General features: G+C 42.8%; 1 protein-coding gene across 2 annotated transcripts in view; it reads right to left on the reverse strand.

The window, feature by feature from the left end:
- The window catches only part of STON1 (stonin 1), a 127774-nt gene that overhangs the window by 79504 nt on the left and 29849 nt on the right, over positions 1–18421 (reverse strand). The window contains exon 1 of one of the 2 annotated variants that reach the window (XM_056568063.1): positions 4074–4138. The exons of the other annotated variant lie outside the window; for it this stretch is intronic. The gene's annotated coding sequence lies outside the window, so the exon portion shown is untranslated. Of the gene's footprint in view, positions 1–4073; positions 4139–18421 lie in introns of those variants that run through there. 2 annotated transcript variants of the gene reach the window in all.

An 18421-nucleotide genomic window follows, 5' to 3' on the forward strand; every position in this document is an offset into this window, starting at 1 on the left:
GGAAATATTATTGGTGGAGATTCCAATCAAATCAGAAAAAAAAAATAAAAATAAGGATCCCAATGGAATCTTATGGAAGCCAGAGGAGGATTCGTCAATGGATGCAAACAGGAAATACAATGATGTCATAGGGAAAGGCTTTATAAACCCTGAGACTGTGTTCTCACCACCTTATGCCTACTACCTCTTGACAAAGCCACGTCTAGTGGTGAAACATGTTGAGGGGGCATGGGGTTAGGTTTTAATAATGGTCTAATTCCCAAATAATACAGCGTGTGGACTGCAGCCACAGCTATTCACTTTTGATAGGTAACACTCTTCGTGCACCATAAGAGGAAAATTACAGAGGGTATAGACCAGAAATTTTAACTCACTTTATTTTGGTGTGATAAATAATAAAGATAAGCAATTGTAAATAAGTAGAAGGTAAATTTAGGGCATTATTGGATCACCTAAGGTGATCTATTGGAAGCAAATTATTTAACCCTCCATATACTGGTCTCATAGAGTTGGTTGGATGAAGAGACCCATCATAGCAGAGCAGACTCAGGGAGTAAGGGAATGCATTGTGAGTGAGGGCAGGCTCCGTGGCGTTTGCCTGGGACACACCCCTTTCTGAGCAGTGGATTTCAGAATAAGTAAGCAGCAGAACAGAGGGATTTGTTAGCCAAATAAAGAAGCTAGACACATAAAAGCTTTAACGCTCTGCATGACCTAGCGAGTAACATATATAAGCATTATTTTTTCATTATTTTATGAGAAGATGGAAGGGATAATAGTGGACTGTTGATATGTGTCACCGAGGTTCCTGGCCTCATTGAAATGAGAGCCGGTAATTTTTCCAGTGTCCGTGTTGCATGTTGCAGACTGACACTGCAGCTGTATTATAGCTGCAAAGCTAATGCAGGACGGCTCTTACTGGGAATGGTCAAGTGTTGGGTGGGGGCCATTCCCCACAATCCAGGCCACCTTTAGATGGCCTTAAAGGGTTACTCCGGCCCCAAGACATCTTATCCCCTATCCAAAGGATCCTGCCGCTCCCCTCCCACAGATGCATTGTGAGGGGTGGGGCATAACATTAGGGGGGCGGAGTTGAGACATCACGATAATTCGTCCCCGTGGTCGGGAGGCAAAAGACTGCGAACCTCCAGCGCTTCCGGCAGTACTTACAGGTGGGTGCTGCATGCTAGCAGACCCCCGCGATCAGACATCTTATCCCCTGTCCTTTGGATAGGGGGATAAGATGTCTTGGGGCTGGAGTACCCCTTTAAAGGCAGCTTGCTTCACCAGCTGGGGGATCATTTGCTAGTTGCAGCTCACACTGCCAGAGAGAGCTGAGTGTAAAGATCTTCCCTGAGAGTTTGGAAGCTGGTCAGCAGACTGCTTGGAGGCTTGGAAAAGACTAGCTTGATGCCACATGGCACGAACTCCAGTGTAAACAAACACCTAAAGGAATACAGGTGGACTGTTGTTACTTTTTCCTTTGTTCTGCATTTAAAGACTGTTTGCCAAGTGTGAATAAAACACTGAACTTTGATATGAAAAGTCCTGTTTCCGTGCCTCTGTACTGCAACTGCACCTGTCTGCAAGAGCGAGACATCACTATATATTATATATACAGTACAGACCAAAAGTTTGGACACGCCTTCTCATTCAGAGCTTTCTTTATTTTCATGACTATGAAAATTGTAGATTCACACTGAAGGCATCAAAACTATTACATTAACACATGTGGAATTATATACATAACAAAAAAGTGTGAAAATATGTCATATTCTAGGTTCTAGCCACCTTTTGCTTTGATTACTGCTTTGCACACTCTTGATGAGCTTCAAGAGGTAGTCACCTGAAATGGTCTTCCAACAGTCTTGAAGGAGTTCCCAGAGATGCTTAGCACTTGTTGGCCCTTTTTGCCTTCACTCTGCGGTCCAGCTCACCCCAAACCATCTCGATTGGGTTCAGGTCCGGTGATTGTGGAGGCCAGGTCATCTGGCGCAGCACCCCATCACTCTCCTTCTTGGCCAAATAGCCCTTACACAGCCTGGAGGTGTGTTTGGGGTCATTGTCCTGTTGAAAAATAAATGATGGTCCAACTAAACGCAAACCGGATGGAATAGCATGCCGCTGCAAGATGCTGTGGTAGACATGCTGGTTCAGTATGCCTTCAATTTTGAATAAATCCCCAACAGTGTCACCAGCAAAGCACCCCCACACCATCACACCTCCTCCTCCACACCAGCACACCTGTGAAGTGAAAACCATTTCAGGTGACTACCTCTTGAATCTCAACAAGAGAATGCCAAGAGTGCAAAGCAGTAATCAAAGCAAAAGGTGGCTACTTTGAAGAACCTCCTAGAATATGACATATTTTCAGTTGTTTCACACACTTTTTTGTTATGTATTTAATGCCTTCGATGTGAATTTACAATTTTCATAGTCATGAAAATAAAGAAAACTCTGAATGAGAAGGTGTGTCCAAACTTTTGGTCTGTACTATATATATTTATGTTAATTATAATTTTCATTCCATGTAAATGTCCATTGCACTGATACTATTTGATTGACAATTACCCAGTAACATTTAGTCAAGATAATTGGTTCACTTGTCTGTGAAATATGTTCAACCACGCAAAGAATAGGCCTATTCCATCACTAACTAAGAGGAATTGGCTTCACATGGCAGGTTTGCATATTTTCACATTTATAGCTTAATCCCCATCGTCTACTTAAAATGTCTCAGCCCTAAATTCACTGATGCTGTCTGCGTGTTTCATTTGTCTGTGGTATACATAGCCTTGTACAAGCAGCTAAGTTTATTTCCCTATGCTTCGTCACCTGCCCAGTTGTGTTCCTCTGGCCTTTAAAAAAAAGACCTCTAGGGGTTTCCAGAATAGATTGCTATTTTGCTGCAGCATCATGTTTGTCCCAGCTAAAGCACAAGCTGGGACAAAGTCCAGGAAGTGAAAGGGTGGTGGGGGGGGGCTTTTCTGTGCTCACAAAAAAAGGAGGGGTTACAGATCAGCCTGCAGTGATTGGAAGAATGGACCCAGCACAGCAGGCTCAGGGAGGAAGTGGATGGATAATGAGTGAGGGCGGGCTCAGTGCTTGCCTTGGACAAGTCCCTTCCTGAGCAGTGGATGTCAGAATTTGACATTGCTAATAGATAATCCCTATCATCTCCTAAAAAGGTCTCAGACCTAAATTCACTTGAGCTGTCTGCAGGTTTCAGTTGTCTATGGTATAGAGAGCCTTGAGCAGTCAGCTAAGATTCTTTCCCTGCGCTCAGTCACTGCCCAGGTATGTTCCTATGTATTGCAAGATGTGACATCTGTGCCTGCACTATAGACCTCAGATATAAGGCCTCATTCATATGACAGAGTTCATACTGCAGAACCATAGGGAATCTATGTGCCATACTATCTCAGGTGCCGCACAACATAACAAGTGAGAATGGTCTGGGCCACCAAATACTAAAGGTCATGGGACCCTCACAAACCACTGAAGTAGGGTTAAAGGGTCTGGTCAGCCGCCGTTTTGAGAAATATGCTCAAATAATGTTTAAGAGGGGGCCAGTTGTGTTCACTGATATCAATAGAATCACAAAAGAAAAAGGCAACAAGGACAATAGTGCACAACTGCCAATATACATAAAAATATGTATACAACTTTTTTTTTTTTTTTAAAGACCAGACAAATATATAAAATCAATTACACACGCACAACACCTGAATATAGCAGTGAATAAGCAAGATCAGGCATTCCTGAATGAAGCGATAAGCATAGAGCAATGTACCATGCAACCAAATGAAAGTTACTCACTAACTAATAATAAATAAATACATAAATGTAGAGTATGTATAGTATGCATTAATAACAGTATTTGGAAAAAATATGTATCTCAAATATTCATAGTACTAAAATGGTCACAATACTAAAACAATATCCACAATATCCAAAACTTACAAAGGAAGGCAAAAAATAGGATTTCACTTCTTCATTGGGTATCCTAGTCATTTAGAGTAATATTAAATAAGTCATCTGTACAAATATATTAAGAAGATATGTAAAATAACCTTGTGTGCTCTCCCCCGAATGCAGAGATCATGTCTCTTGGAAGTCTGGAAAAAAACTCTAATTTAGCTTCTTCTCTGCAAACCGCCCAGATAAGTAAGACGGCGCTCCTGACTTACTGACAGCAATTCCTACCCTGCAGAGCTGGTAGCTATATGACAAGAAGTCATTTTCTACATCTAAAATCTATTAAATAAAAAATGTTCCAAGAAGATTATGGAGATGATGAGGCTTTACGATCTACATTGCTGTGCCTTCTGACACCCATCTATAAAAAAAAAAAAAAGCTGGTGGCGCCAGAAAAAACATCACTGCGCCTTTTCATCATTATAGCCTGTTCACTGTTACAATATGTATAATGACCTTATACTTTCTGGTGACTGCAGTTTCTAACAGTTTGGTGCAGAATATGTATATTCTTAATACTACATGATAAGGGCTCGTTTACACTGCCGCCATAAGAACAGAAACTGAGTGAAGAGAAAAAATACTGCATGTCCTATTTTTTTTCTCCACTCAACTCCTGTAAAATACCGGCCGGACCACAGACCTACCCCATTTAAATCAATTGTGCTCCAATCTGTTAGGGTTCACTCGGCACAAAAAGAAAAGAGCTGAACTGCCCATGAACAGGTCAGAGCACAATGGCCTTGTAAACTTAGCCTATGTTCACCCGATGGAATGTCCACATGGAGAATCTCCGTGCGGACGTTATGGACACTGCGAGCAGCTGGCATAATGTGCTAGGCACTAGGACTGCACAGGAATGTTTTCTTAATCCTGCTCCCGCCCGCTCCTGCAAGGTGTGTGTGCCAATCCAGCCTGCTCCCGCAACGTGTCCCATCCTGCTCGCTACTATAAATATTTTGTCACATTGTTTAGAGATAGTATCCCCTTGCCATTTTAATACCCTACAGGATATTCTTTGGTTAAGGGTACATACTAATATGCAGCATGCCAGTGGTTTGGCAATCACAGAACATAGAATGCGTCGGCAGATAAGAACCATTTGGCCGATCTAGTCTGTCCAATATCTTGAATCCTATCCCTATCTTATATGAAGGATAGCATTATGCTTATCCCATGCATGCTTAAACGCCTTCACTGCATTTGCAGCGACCACTTCTGCAGGAAGGCTATTCCATGCATCCACTACTCTCTCAGTAAAGTAATACTTCCTGATATTACTTTTAAACCTTTGCCCCTCTAATTTAAAACTATGTCCTCTTGTGGTAGTTTTTCTTTTAAATATGCTCTCCTCCTTTACCGTATTGATTCCCTTTATGTATATAAAAGTCTCTATCATATCCCCTCTGTCTCTTCTTTCTTCTATACATGTTAAGGTCCTTTAACCTTTCCTGTGAAGTTTTCTCCTGCAATCCATGTACTAGTTTAGTATCTTCTCTGAACTCTCTCTAGAGTATCTATATCCTTCTGGAGATACGGTCTCCAGTACTGCGCACAACACTCCAAGTGAGGTCTCACCAGTGTTCTGTACAGCGGCATGAGCACTTCTCTTTTTCTACTAGCTATACCTCTCCCTATACATCCAAGCATTCTGCTAGAGTTTCCTGCTGCTCTATTACATTGTCTTCCTACCTTTAAGTCTTCTGAAATAATTACTCCTAAATCCCTTTCCTCAGATACTGAGGTCAGGACTGTGTTAAATATTCTATATTCTGCCCGAGGGTTTTTACACCCCACGTGCATTATCTTGCACTTATTCACATTAAATTTCAGTTGCCAGAGTTCTGACCATTCTTCTAGTTAAATCCCCTACCTAAATCCTTTTCCATTTGGCGTATCCCTCCTAGAACATCAACCCTGTTACATATCTTTGTGTTATCAGCAAAAAGACACACCTTACCATCGAGACCTTTTGCTATATCACTAATGAAGATTTTAAGCAAAATTGGTCCCAGTACAGATCCCTGAGGTACCCCACTGGTAACAAGACCTTGCATTGAATATACTCCCTTGACTACCACCCTCTGTTTTCTTTCACTCAGCCACTGCCTAAACCACTCAACAATATGGGAGTCCAAGCTCAATGACTGTAGTTTATTGATAAGTCTTCTATGTGGGAAAGTGTCAAAAACCCTACTAAAATCTAGATATGCGATGTCTACTGCCCCTCCGCCATCTATTATTTTAGTCACCCAGTCAAAAAAATTAAGATTTCTTGGACATGATCTCCATGAAGTAAACCCATGTTTTTCATCTTGCAATCCATGGGATTTTAGATGTTCCACAATCCTATCCTTTAATAGGGTTTCCATTAATTTCCCCACTATTGATGTCAGACTTACTGGCTTATAGTTACTTGATTCCTCCCTACTACCTTTCTTGTGAATTGGCATGACATTTGCCAATTTCCAAACTTTCGGGACGACTCCTGTTACCAGTGATTGGTGAAATAAATCTGTTAACGGTTTTACTAGCTCACTAGTAAGCTCTTTTAATAATTGTGGGTGTATCCCATCAGGCCCCTGTGACTTATTTGTCTTAACTTTAGACAGCAAACGTAGAACCTCTTCCTTTGTAAAGATACATGCAGCAAACAATTCATTAGTCTTCCTCTCTAATGGAGGTCCTTTTCCTTTTTTTTTTTCTTCTGTAAAAACTGAAGTATTCATTGAGGCAGTCAGCTAGCCCTTTATTCTCTTCTACATACCTTCCTTAGTTTTTATTTTAGTTATCCATATACTTTACAGGTTTAACAGGTTTTGTTACTATGGGGTTCTTTTTGCCTACCTCTGGACCAACACAGTAGGGATTTAGGTTAAACATAATGGACTATGGTCTTTTTTAAACCTTATGAACTATGTTATTATGTTATGTTCTGTTATGACAAAGGACTGCCTGGCATGTGACAATGCATCCCTATGGTAAATTTATCCAAGATGGAATTGCTGCAGATTTGCCCTAGTAAAATATGCAGTGGACTACAGTACTGGGCAAATGGATGATATTTTTTCATGCAAAAAGTTACCTGTGGTGCGGATTTTCACTTTGGATTTTTTTTTTTTTCAGGGAACCTGTGGCCCAGGACAGACAGCAGTTTTAGCTGAATATTTTCTCTATTGTGAGCAGATGCTTCATGCCGTATACCAGTAGTATAAGCACTTAGTGATTATCTGGCGATAAAAGATTTTTGTCGGCTCTTTTGTAGGCAAAAACAGTGGGCAGATGTTTGGTAGTTAGTAGACTATATTGGCCTCTGCACTCTGTGGTTTTTGTTTGTGGTGTTTCAAGGGGCATTTTCCATATTTAATTTTAATTGAAACTACAACTGTTTATGTGACATGTGTTTCTGTTTTCTTTTTGTTTTTTTTTTATTGGCACCACCAAAAACACCATGTGTGCAGAAGCCCTTGGAGACTTTTCATTGACAGTACTGGCAGCATGAGGTAGAAAACATGAAGAGAGAACATACTTTCCCATGAAGTGAGATCAGGACAGATGATGCTCTGCCGTATGAGGAATGGAATGAAGCTTGAAAATACGAATCTTGCTCTAGCAAAAATAATAGTAATAGGAAATTCTGCAGAATTATCCTTACTAAGAATATAAACTGATGGTTAATCTTTGGAAATGTGTTAAGTCCCTGATAAATGGTGATGTGGGTGTACGTAGAATAATTGCAGAACTATATTCTTTGCCATAGGAAATGAATCACCCAAGCCTAACAGTATCCAGAGCTAGGCGCAACAAACAAAACAGACAGATTATTGGCCTCAATAGCCACACATGGCAATAAGGCTGAAAATAAATCTTTACAAGACCACTGACTTCAAAGGAGTTTTAGCAGATCTATTAATAGCCATGGTTTATTTATGTGTATAAATTTATCAGCCTGCCTTTGGGTTTTCCCATTTTGTAAAGTTACTGTATAATCTATCATTGGATAGAGGATAACTAACCGTTTGTGAGGGGTCCTACCCCTGGAGCACCCTGTGACCTTGAGAACGGGGACCCGAGTCTCCTGAATGGAGAGGCAGGTCGTGCATATGCACCGTCACTACATTCTCTAATGTAGGCGTGGAAACAGCCAAGGCTGGTACTCTGGTCTCTATTTTCAAGATCAAGGGGGCCCCAGTGGTTCTCCTTTTCTGTCAGTGATGATAGATAGATAGATAGATAGATAGCAACAAGAGAATACAGCAGCACACTGCTAGCACAAAGATATAGATAAAACATGAGTATATAGATGAAACATGAGTACATAGATAGAACATGAAAAGCTATACAGCTGTAGTGCAATAAATGAAAATATGAAATTATGAAATTATGAGGTACTTAGCTTGCAAATTTGGCGGCCAAATAGCTTGGACCATCCCACCACGGTAAGGTGACCTCATTTTGGGACGGACGGAAAATGAGGACACCTTACCGTGGTGGGACGGTCCAAGCCATTTGGCCGCCAAATTTGCAAGCTAAGTACCTCATAATTTCATATTTTCATTTATTGCAATACAGCTGTATAGCTTTTCATGTTCTATCTATGTACTCATGTTTCATCTATATACTCATGTTTCATCTGTATAGTCATGTTTTATCTATATCTTTGTGCTAGCAGTGTGCTGCTGTATTCTCTTGTTGCTGTATATTTAGCCCAGCAGCCTGCACCTGTAAGCCAGGTTTATATAATAGTTTGGAATCAATAGTGCTGGCCAACTTATTCTTTGGTTAGATAGATAGAGCATTGTAGGTCTCAGTAGGTCTTGGCACGAACATTCTGCTGCTGGAAAACAATCCCACTGAATTCAATGGGATTCTGGTGCACTGTTTACATAGCGAAAATTCCAATTCTGGGGTCAGCAGAAAGAATAGACTATTATTTCTGCGAATTACGCAAGGAAACTAAAAAGGCAGTCATATGTAATGTCCCAGTACAGGACATGGTCCTGTACTACCCTTAAGCCCTGTCCGGTTGAGACCTTCAGTGACCTAGGGGTTCCCCTGCTTCCTCTGTTTCCAGAATGTTGTGTATACTGCTTTATTGTATAGACAGGATCCTAATGTGTAGATAGAGCAGAGGACCTGTGAGAGGTTGTCTCAAGGACCTGTAAGTCTGTCACATGTTATATTATGCAGTCACATGTTGTCCCAGAGAGCACCAGCTTAACTCCTTGGGGACGGAGGGCGTATGCATACACCCTCACATCCCATCACTTAAGGATGGAGGGCATATCCATACACCTATTGGCAGGCATCCCATGTCAATGCCTAGGGGGTCCTGAGACCCCCCCCCATGTCGGCGATCGTGGCAAATCTCTGGTCAATTCAGACCAGCGATTTGCCCGCGATCCGGGCCATTCGGGTCATTGGTGACAGCTCCGACCATCCTAAAGGATAGGAGCGAGGTGGCAGTGTTGCCACCCCCTCCTATCCTCTGCCATTGGTCGGTCAGGCTGACCACCAATGGCAGGAGAGGAGCGGGGGGGTTAGAGTTCATTTCCCTCACTCTGGCCACCGATCGGAAGTTGGTAAAGAGCGGGGGAACACGGCCCAACTTACTTGGACCGGAGGAGGCGGCGGCGCAGTCGGCATCATGGAGCAGCATGCTGGGAGTTGTAGTTTTACAAAATCTGGAGGGTCTAAACTGTGGTCCTCCAGATGTTGCAAAACTACAACTTTCAGCGTGCACTGACTGTCTGGGCATGCTGGGAGTTGTAGTTTTGCAACATCTGAAGTGGCACAGTTTGGAGACCACTATACCGTGGTCTCTAAACTGTAGCCCTCCAGATGTTGCAAAACTACAATTCCCAGCATGGCCAGACAGTCAAGGATGCTGGGGATGTAGTTCTGGAATATCTGGCCCTTCATATGTTGCAGAACTACAACTCCCAGCATGCCTGGACAGTCTGGGCATGCTTGGAGTTGTAGCCCTCCAGATGTTGCAAAACTACAACTCCAAGCATGCCCAGACTGTCCAGGCATGCTGGGAGTTGTAGTTCTGCAACATATGAAGGGCCAGATATTTCAGAACTACATGCCCAGCATCCTTGACTATCTGGCCATGCTGAGAATTGTAGTTTTGCAACAGCTGTAGGCACACTGGTTGGGAAACACTGTGGTAGAGTCTGTTTCTTAACTCCGTGATTCCACCCCGTGTGCCTCCAGCTGTTGCAAAACTACAACTCTCAGAATGCACTGACAGGCCATACATGTTGGGAGTTTTAGTTTTGCAACAGCTGGAGGCACATTGGTTGGAATCACTGAGCTAGAGTCTGTTTTCTAACTCAGTGGTTCCCCACCAGTGTGCCTAGAGCTGTTGTAAGACTACAACTCCCAGCATTTACGGTCTGTCTGGGAGTTGTAGTTTTGTAAGAGCTGAACGTTTGGGGTGCCCCCAACCATGTGAATGTACAGGAAACATTCACACGGGTGGGTTTACAGTGGGTTTCCTTCTACAAGTTTGAGCTGCGGCAAATTTTCCGCCACAGCTCAAACTCCCAGCGGAAAACTTACTGTGAATCCCCTCCTGTGTGACTGTACCCTAAAAACACTACACTACCAAATAACAAACAGGAAAACACTACATATACACCCCCTTACACGTCTCCCCCCCCCCCCCCAAATAAAAAAGTCACATACGGCAGTGTTTCCTAAAGGGAGCCTCCAGCTGTTGCAAAACCACAACTCCTAGTATTGCCGGACAGCCTTTGACTGTCCTGGCAGGCTGGGAGTCTTGCAACAGCTGGAGGCACCCTGTTTGGGAAACACTGCTGTAGGGTTTTACTGTAGGTAACCGGGTCCGCCCCTATTGCAAATTCCTTATTTAGGCCTCAAATGCGCATGGTGCTCTCTCACTTCAGAGCCCTGTCGTATTTCAAGGCAACAGTTTAGGGCCACATAAGTGGTATTTGTAACAATTTCTTCTGAGTACGGAAATACCCCATATGTGTACGTAAAATGCTCTGCGGACAAACTACATGGCTCAGAAGTGAGAGAGAACCATGTACATTTGAGGCCTAAATTGGCGATTTGCACAGGGGTGGCTGATCGTTACAGTGGTTCGGACATGAACGAAAAAAATAAAAAAAATAAAAAAACTACACCCACATGTGACCCCATTTTGGATACTACACCCCTCACGGAACGTAACAAGGGGTAAAGTGATCCTTAACACCCTTCAGGTCTTTGACAAATTTTCATTAAAGTTGGACATGAAAATTAAAAAAAAAAATTTTTCCCCCTGAAATGCTGACGTTACCCCAAATTTTTCATTTTCGCAAGGGGTAATAGGAAAAAAGCTCCCCCAAAATTTGTAACCCCATTTCTTCTGAGTATATAAATACCCCATATGTGGAAGTAAAGTGCTCTGCGGGCGAACTACAATGCTCAGAAGAGAAGGAGTGCCATTGGGCTTTTTGAGAGAGAATTAGGCTTGAATTGAAGGCCACGTGTGTTTACAAAGCCCCCATGGTGCCAGAACAGTGGACCCCCTCCACATGTGATCCCATTTTGAAAACTACACCCCTCAAGGAATGTAACAAGGGGTACAGTGAGCATTTACGCCCCACAGGTGTCTGACAGATTTTTTGAACAGTCGTCTGTAAAAATGAAAAATGTAATTCTTCATTTGCACAGCCCACTATTCCAAAGATCTGTCAAATGCCATTTGGGTATAAATGCTCACTGCACCCATTATTAAGTTCTGTGAGGGGTGTAGTTTCCAAAAAAGTATGCCATGTGTTTTTTTTTTTTTTTTTTTTTTTTACTGTTCTGGCATCATGGGGGCTTCCTAAATGCGACATGTCCGCAAAAACCATTTCAGCAAAGTTCGCTCTCCAAAAGCCCAATGTTGCTCCTTCCCTTCTGAGCCCTCTAGTGCACCCACAGAGCACTTTACATACACATATGAGGTATTTCCTTACTCGAGAGAAATGGAGTTACAAATTTTGTGGTGCATTTTCTCCTATTACTCCTTGTGAAAATGAAAAGTTTTGGGTAACACCAGCATTTCCGTGTTAAAAATCAAATTTCTCATTTTCATGTCCCACTTTAACGAAAAATTGTCAATCACCTGTGAGGTGTTAAGGCTCCCTGTACCCCTTATTACGTTCCTTGAAGGGTATAGTTTCCAAAATAGTATGCCATGTGGGTATTTTGTGCTGTTCTGGCACCATAGGGGCTTCCTAAATGCCACATGCCCCCCAAAAACCATTTCAGCAAAATTTGCTTTCCTAAAGCCAAATGTGACTCCTTCTCTTCTGGGCATTGTAGTTCACCCGCAGAGCATTTTACACCCTAACATGGGGTAATTCCATACTCAGAAGAGATGGGGTTACAAATTTTGGGGGGCATTTTCTCCCATTACTCTTTGTAAAAATGGTAAATTTGGGGGGGAAAACTGCAGTTTAGTGAAAAAAATTTTTTTTCATTTACATATCCGACGAAAAAATATAACGAAAAGTCGTCAAACACCTGTAGGGTGTTAATGCTCACTGGACCCCTTGTTACATGCCTTGAGGGGTGTAGTTTCCAAAATAGTATGCCATGTGTTTTTTTTTTTGCTGGCACATAGGGGCTTCCTAAATGTGACATGCCCCTCAAAAACCCATTTCAGAAAAATTCACTTTCAAAATCCCATTGTTGCTCCCTCCCTTCTGTGCCCTCTACTGCGCCCTCTGAACACTTGACATACACATATAGAGGTATTTCCTTACTCGAGAGAAATTGGGTTACACATTTTGGGGGCTTTTTCTCCTATTACCCCTTGTAAAAATTCAAAAACTGAGTCTACAAGAACATGCCAGTGGAAAAAATGAAGATTTAGAATTTTCTTCTTCACTTTGCTGCTATTCCTGTGAAACACCTAAAGGGTTAACAAACTTTCTGAATGTCATTTTGAATACTTTTAGGGGTGCAGTTTTTATAATGGGGAAATTTATGGGGTATTTCTAATATGAAGGCCCTTCAAATCCACTTCAAAACTGAACTGGTCCCTGAAAAATTCCAATTTAGAAAATGTTGTGAAAAATTGGAAAATTGCTGCTGAACTTTGAAGCCCTCTGGTGTCTTCCAAAAGTAAAAACATGTCAACTTTATGATGCAAACATTAAGTAGACATATTGTATTTATGAATCAAAACATAATTAATTTAGAATGTCTGTTTTCCTTACAAGCAGAGAGCTTCAAAGTTTGAAAAATGCAAAATTTTCTATTTTTTCATCAAATTTTGGAATTTTTCACCAAGAAATGATGCAAGTATCGACAAAAATTTACCACTAACATGAAGTAGAATGTGTCACGAAAAAACAATCTCAGAATCAGAATGAAAGGTAAAAGCATCCCAGAGTTATTAATGCTTAAAAGGGGTATTCCAGGAAAAAAACATATATATATACCGTATTTATCGGGGTATACCACGCACCGGCCTATAACATACACCCTCATTTTACCAAGGATATTTGGGTAAAAAAAGTTTTTTACCCAAATATCCATGGTAAAATGAGGGTGCGTGTGTGCGCGTGTATACCCCGATACACCCCCAGGAAAGGCAGGGGGAGAGAGGCCGTCGCTGCCCGCTTCTCTCCCCCTGCCTTTCCTGGGGTCTAGAGCCCTGCTGCCGGCCCTTCTCTCCCCCTGGCTATCGGCGCTGCATTGTTGCTATGCGCTGCACGGCGCATGACGTCAGTGCACCGCGCAGTGCATAGCAACGACGCAGGGGATGCACACCGGAGGCCTGCAGCAGCGCGGACCCGACCCCAGCAACAGGTAATTATGCCACCGGGGATGGCGGGAGGTAACGGGGCAGCGGCGCCGGCAATGGGTGCCGCTGCCCCTTCTCTCCCCCCGGCTGTTGGCGCCGCTTCTCTCCCCCTGGCTATTGGCGCCGGCAATGGGGCACAGATAGTCAAGGGGACAGAACGGGCAGCGGCGCCGATAGCCAGGGGGAGAGAAGGGCCGGCAGCAGGGCTCTAGACCCCAGGAAAGGCAGGGGGAGAGAAGCGGGCAGCGACGGCCTCTCTCCCCCTGTCTTTCCTGGGGGTGTATCGGCGTATAACACGCACATAGACTTTAGGCTAAAAATTTTAGCCTAAAAAGTGCGTGTTATACGCCGATAAATACGGTGTATATTATATATATATATATATATATATATATATATATATATATATATATATATATAAATAAATATATATATATATATATATATATATATATATATATATATATACACACACACATATACATATTATATATTATATATATATATACACATATATATATATATATATATATATATATATATATATATATATATATATATATATATTTATATATAATATACACCGTATTTATCGGCGTATAACACGCAGGTTCTATGCGCAAGCTGGAGATTGGCGGACCAGAGTAATAGGCGGAGCGAAGGAGGAGTTATTGGATATAAAGCACGGCGGGAAAATCAAATGGAGTACGGCCGGCATCAGAGCCGCACACATGAAAGGAGCCGCTTACACAAAAGGATGCAAGCCAAGATTTGAAAAGCCACAACAAGGTCCCTGAAGAATCGCATAGAGGAAACGCGTAGGATCGGCATAGGATCGGCTTAATACGCACACTCAAGCTCCAAAGGACAAAAAAGACGCACCTTATCTCCTAAAGGAAGAAAAAAAGCTAAGTGGCATGTGCAATAATTAATAGTGCAATAAGAGACTGTGGACAGTGCAATAACATTTCAATGCTATGAGTAAATGAGGACAGTACACGCAATGTACTCACCAAAAAAAGCAGTACACTAATGGATACACTGATTGCCAAAGTTAAGAAGACATTTTGCACATAGCCACTTTTGCAACTAAACTGTGCACAGCAACAAAACGCACGATATACGCACAGTTTGAACACTGCCTGACATTATACAATAGAAGACAGAAGCAAGATACATGTCTCTTTACAGTAATTGTGTTGAAGGCTAGAAGAAGGCAGCTAAGGTGCGATCTACAAAATATATATACCCGACAAGTGTTCATAATTTTAATAATAAAAGCAATTTTAAAAAGGTTCCCTGTTCGTCAGTCTATATTAAAACCTGGGAGACCTCCAAACTTAAAATAACGGGCTAACCAATCAGTGATATTATAAACCCCCCCCCCCCCTTTTTTTGTAATAAGGGAATGGCTAAACTATTATCTGGTAAAGTGGACAACAAAAGGTGGCTAGAAGATATACAAGACGTGTTCTCAGAAAAGGAAGTCAGTTTTTGCAGCCAGACCATCTCAATAAAATCTGCCTTTAAAAATGTAACTAAGCTGTACAAAGACCATGTGAGATCTAACTGGGAAATTTACAGTTTGGAAAATTATTTACAACATAAAATAGTCCTGTTACGCCTAGCGCTCCGGGTCCCCGCTCCTCCCCGGAGCGCGTACGGCGTCTCTCTCTCCGCAGCGCCCCGGTCGGTCCCGCTGACCGGGAGCGCTGCACTGTCATGGCCGTCGGGGATGCGATTCGCACAGCGGGACGCGCCCGCTCGCGAATCGCATCCCAGGTCACTTACCCATTCCCGTCCCCTGCTGTCATGTGCTGGCGCGCGCGGCTCCGCTCTCTAGGGCGCGCGCGCGCCAGCTCCCTGAGACTTAAAGGGCCAGTGCACCAATGATTGGTGCCTGGCCCAATTAGCTTAATTGGCTTCCACCTGGTCCCTGACTATATCTGACCTCCTCCCATGCACTCCCTTGCCGGATCTTGTTGCCCTTGTGCCTAGTGAAAGCGTTTTGTGTGTCCAAAGCCTGTGTACCAGAACTTCTGCTATCCACCCTGACTACGAACCTTGCTGCCTGCCCCGACCTTCTGCTACGTCCGACCTTGCTTCTGTCTACTCCCTTGTACCGCGCCTATCTTCAGCAGCCAGAGAGGTTGAGCCGTTGCTAGTGGATACGACCTGGTCACTACCGCCGCAGCAAGACCATCCCGCTTTGCGGCGGGCTCTGGTGAAAACCTGTAGTGACTTAGAACCGGTCCACTAGCACGGTCCACGCCAATCCCTCTCTGGCACAGAGGATCCACCTCCTGCCAGCCGGCATCGTGACAAGTCCCAAGGGGCCTCCCGATTCCCCTAGTACCCTCACCAAGAATTCAGACTCCACATGTGAAAGAACGGTGGGAAAAGGAAGCAACAGAGAGCTCATTAAAATTAATGCAGATCCTGCTAGAAGAGGAGAGGATCCAACTAGAGACTGTAACGATTAACCTCAATAAAGCCATAGAACAGATCAATACATTTAAAACAGATCCAACCTTCCCAAAAAAAGAGCAGATATTGGAAGAAACTATCTCTAAATTTGTGGCATTTCTAAAAGAAAGGAAAAATTTACAATTTAAAAGAGATTTACAGGACTTTAAAAATAAGCAGGAATATGACATTCTAAAACAGACACAAGTAGCATCTCAGGAAACAGATATATCCTCATCGGAGTGTGAAGAAAGTGAATCTGAGAAGACGGGAGGATATCACAACTACAACTATAATTACAGAGGGAATAACAGGGGTAGGGGATCAGGAAGAGGCAGACCCAGGGGCTCCAGAAGAAGGGGAGGTTTTTTAGAGAAAACCCCGAGCATGAACAATTACCCGCTCAGGAGTGCACCCTAAAAATACAAGAAACACAACCTACTCAAATTAATGAAGCTGAATTACAAATTATCAATTTAACCCCAAAAATACTAAGTCCAGCAGAGATGAACCTCCTGGCAAGAGGACTGTCATATGTGCCCACAGTCAAGTTTAGTTCATTTTCATGGGCTAGAGATGTAAGTCTTTATGACAGAAAGCTCAAATGGCGTAAATACTTCCATATAAAAGATATGAGATTGGGGCATGACCTGGGAATTGATCAGGAAGACATGTCACTCTTTAGGGACCTGGACAGTCTCTCTAGGGAAAACAGTGAGGGAATAGACGGGGAAGGCCCATTTACACAATTAAATAAAAAAAGTAAAAAACCACCCCCAGTAGGAGACTATTCTAATATTGATATATTTGTAGGATTGGTTACAAAAGAATTAAAAATGTTAGAGCAGAAAACAATTAAAGATCAAAACCTCACCTGGGCTGAGAGGCAAGCATTAAAAACATTGGCAGATGATTCCTCCCTGGTCATCAAACCCTCTGACAAAGGAGGAAACATTGTCTTGATGACCAGGGAGGAATATAAGAAGATGTGTCTTGAAATCATAAATAATAAAGACTGCTACAAAAAACTTAAAATAGATCCAACTAGAGAATTTCTAGGAGATCTTATGTGCATTCTGGAAGAGGGGCGAAGTTTAAACCTCCTGAGCAAAGTAGAATTTGATTACATCAAACCGATCACACCAAAAGCTGCGTGTTTTTATTCAGTCCCTAAAATCCACAAGGGGTACCCCCCGTTACGGGGGAGACCCATAGTATCGGGAATTGGGAACATAACAGAAGGTGCAAGCCAGTATGTGGACAGCGTATTACGCCCGTTCGTGTACGCGTTGCCTTCACATGTCCGCGACACAACCGACGTATTAAAAAGACTCGAGGATGTAAAATTAGAAGAGGGGGTGCTGTTAGCCACCCTGGATGTTGAGGCTCTGTACTCCTCCATCCCCCATGATAAGGGGCTGGAGGCAGTGGAGTTCTTCCTCAAATCAAGGGGGAATCAATTTGTCCCTCATAACAAATTGGTAATGGCACTATTAAAATTCGTTCTAACAAAGAATTATTTTCAATTTGAAGGAGAGTCCTTCCACCAAAGCCGAGGTACAGCGATGGGGAGCCCCTGCGCCCCCAGTTACGCAAACCTGTACCTCGGCTGGTGGGAGGACCAAGTGGTCTTTAGTGACAGGATGTCGTCATGGACTAGCCACATAATATTGTGGCTTAGATTCATTGACGACATCCTGATCATTTGGTCGTCCACCAAAGAAAAATTTGAGACCTTTGTGAGGGAACTCAATGTTAATCAGTTAGGACTTAGGTTCACGAGTTCCATCAGTTCTGAAAGTATGGTATTCCTAGATCTAAAAATTTGGGTTACAGAAGACAGAAATGTACAAACTACTGTGTTCCGTAAAGAAACGGCCACAAATTCCCTGCTTTGGTGGGACAGCTGCCACCCACGCCCACTGAAGCAGGGAATCCCAACGGGCCAGTACCTCCGTATTAGGAGAAATTGTTCCACCCTGGATGAATTTATAAGTAAAGCAGGTGAGCTTCGCACCAGACTCAGGAATAGGGGATACCCCAACAAAATAATAAAAAGAGCTTATCATAGAGCACTGAAAGCAAATAGGTCTTCACTTCTGACCCCAAAGAAAAAAGACAGTAAAGAAGGAAAAGAAAGATCCAGAATAATAGGGGTATACA

This window comes from Hyla sarda, chromosome 3, assembly GCF_029499605.1.
Source record: "Hyla sarda isolate aHylSar1 chromosome 3, aHylSar1.hap1, whole genome shotgun sequence".
Taxonomy (NCBI): domain Eukaryota; kingdom Metazoa; phylum Chordata; class Amphibia; order Anura; family Hylidae; genus Hyla; species Hyla sarda.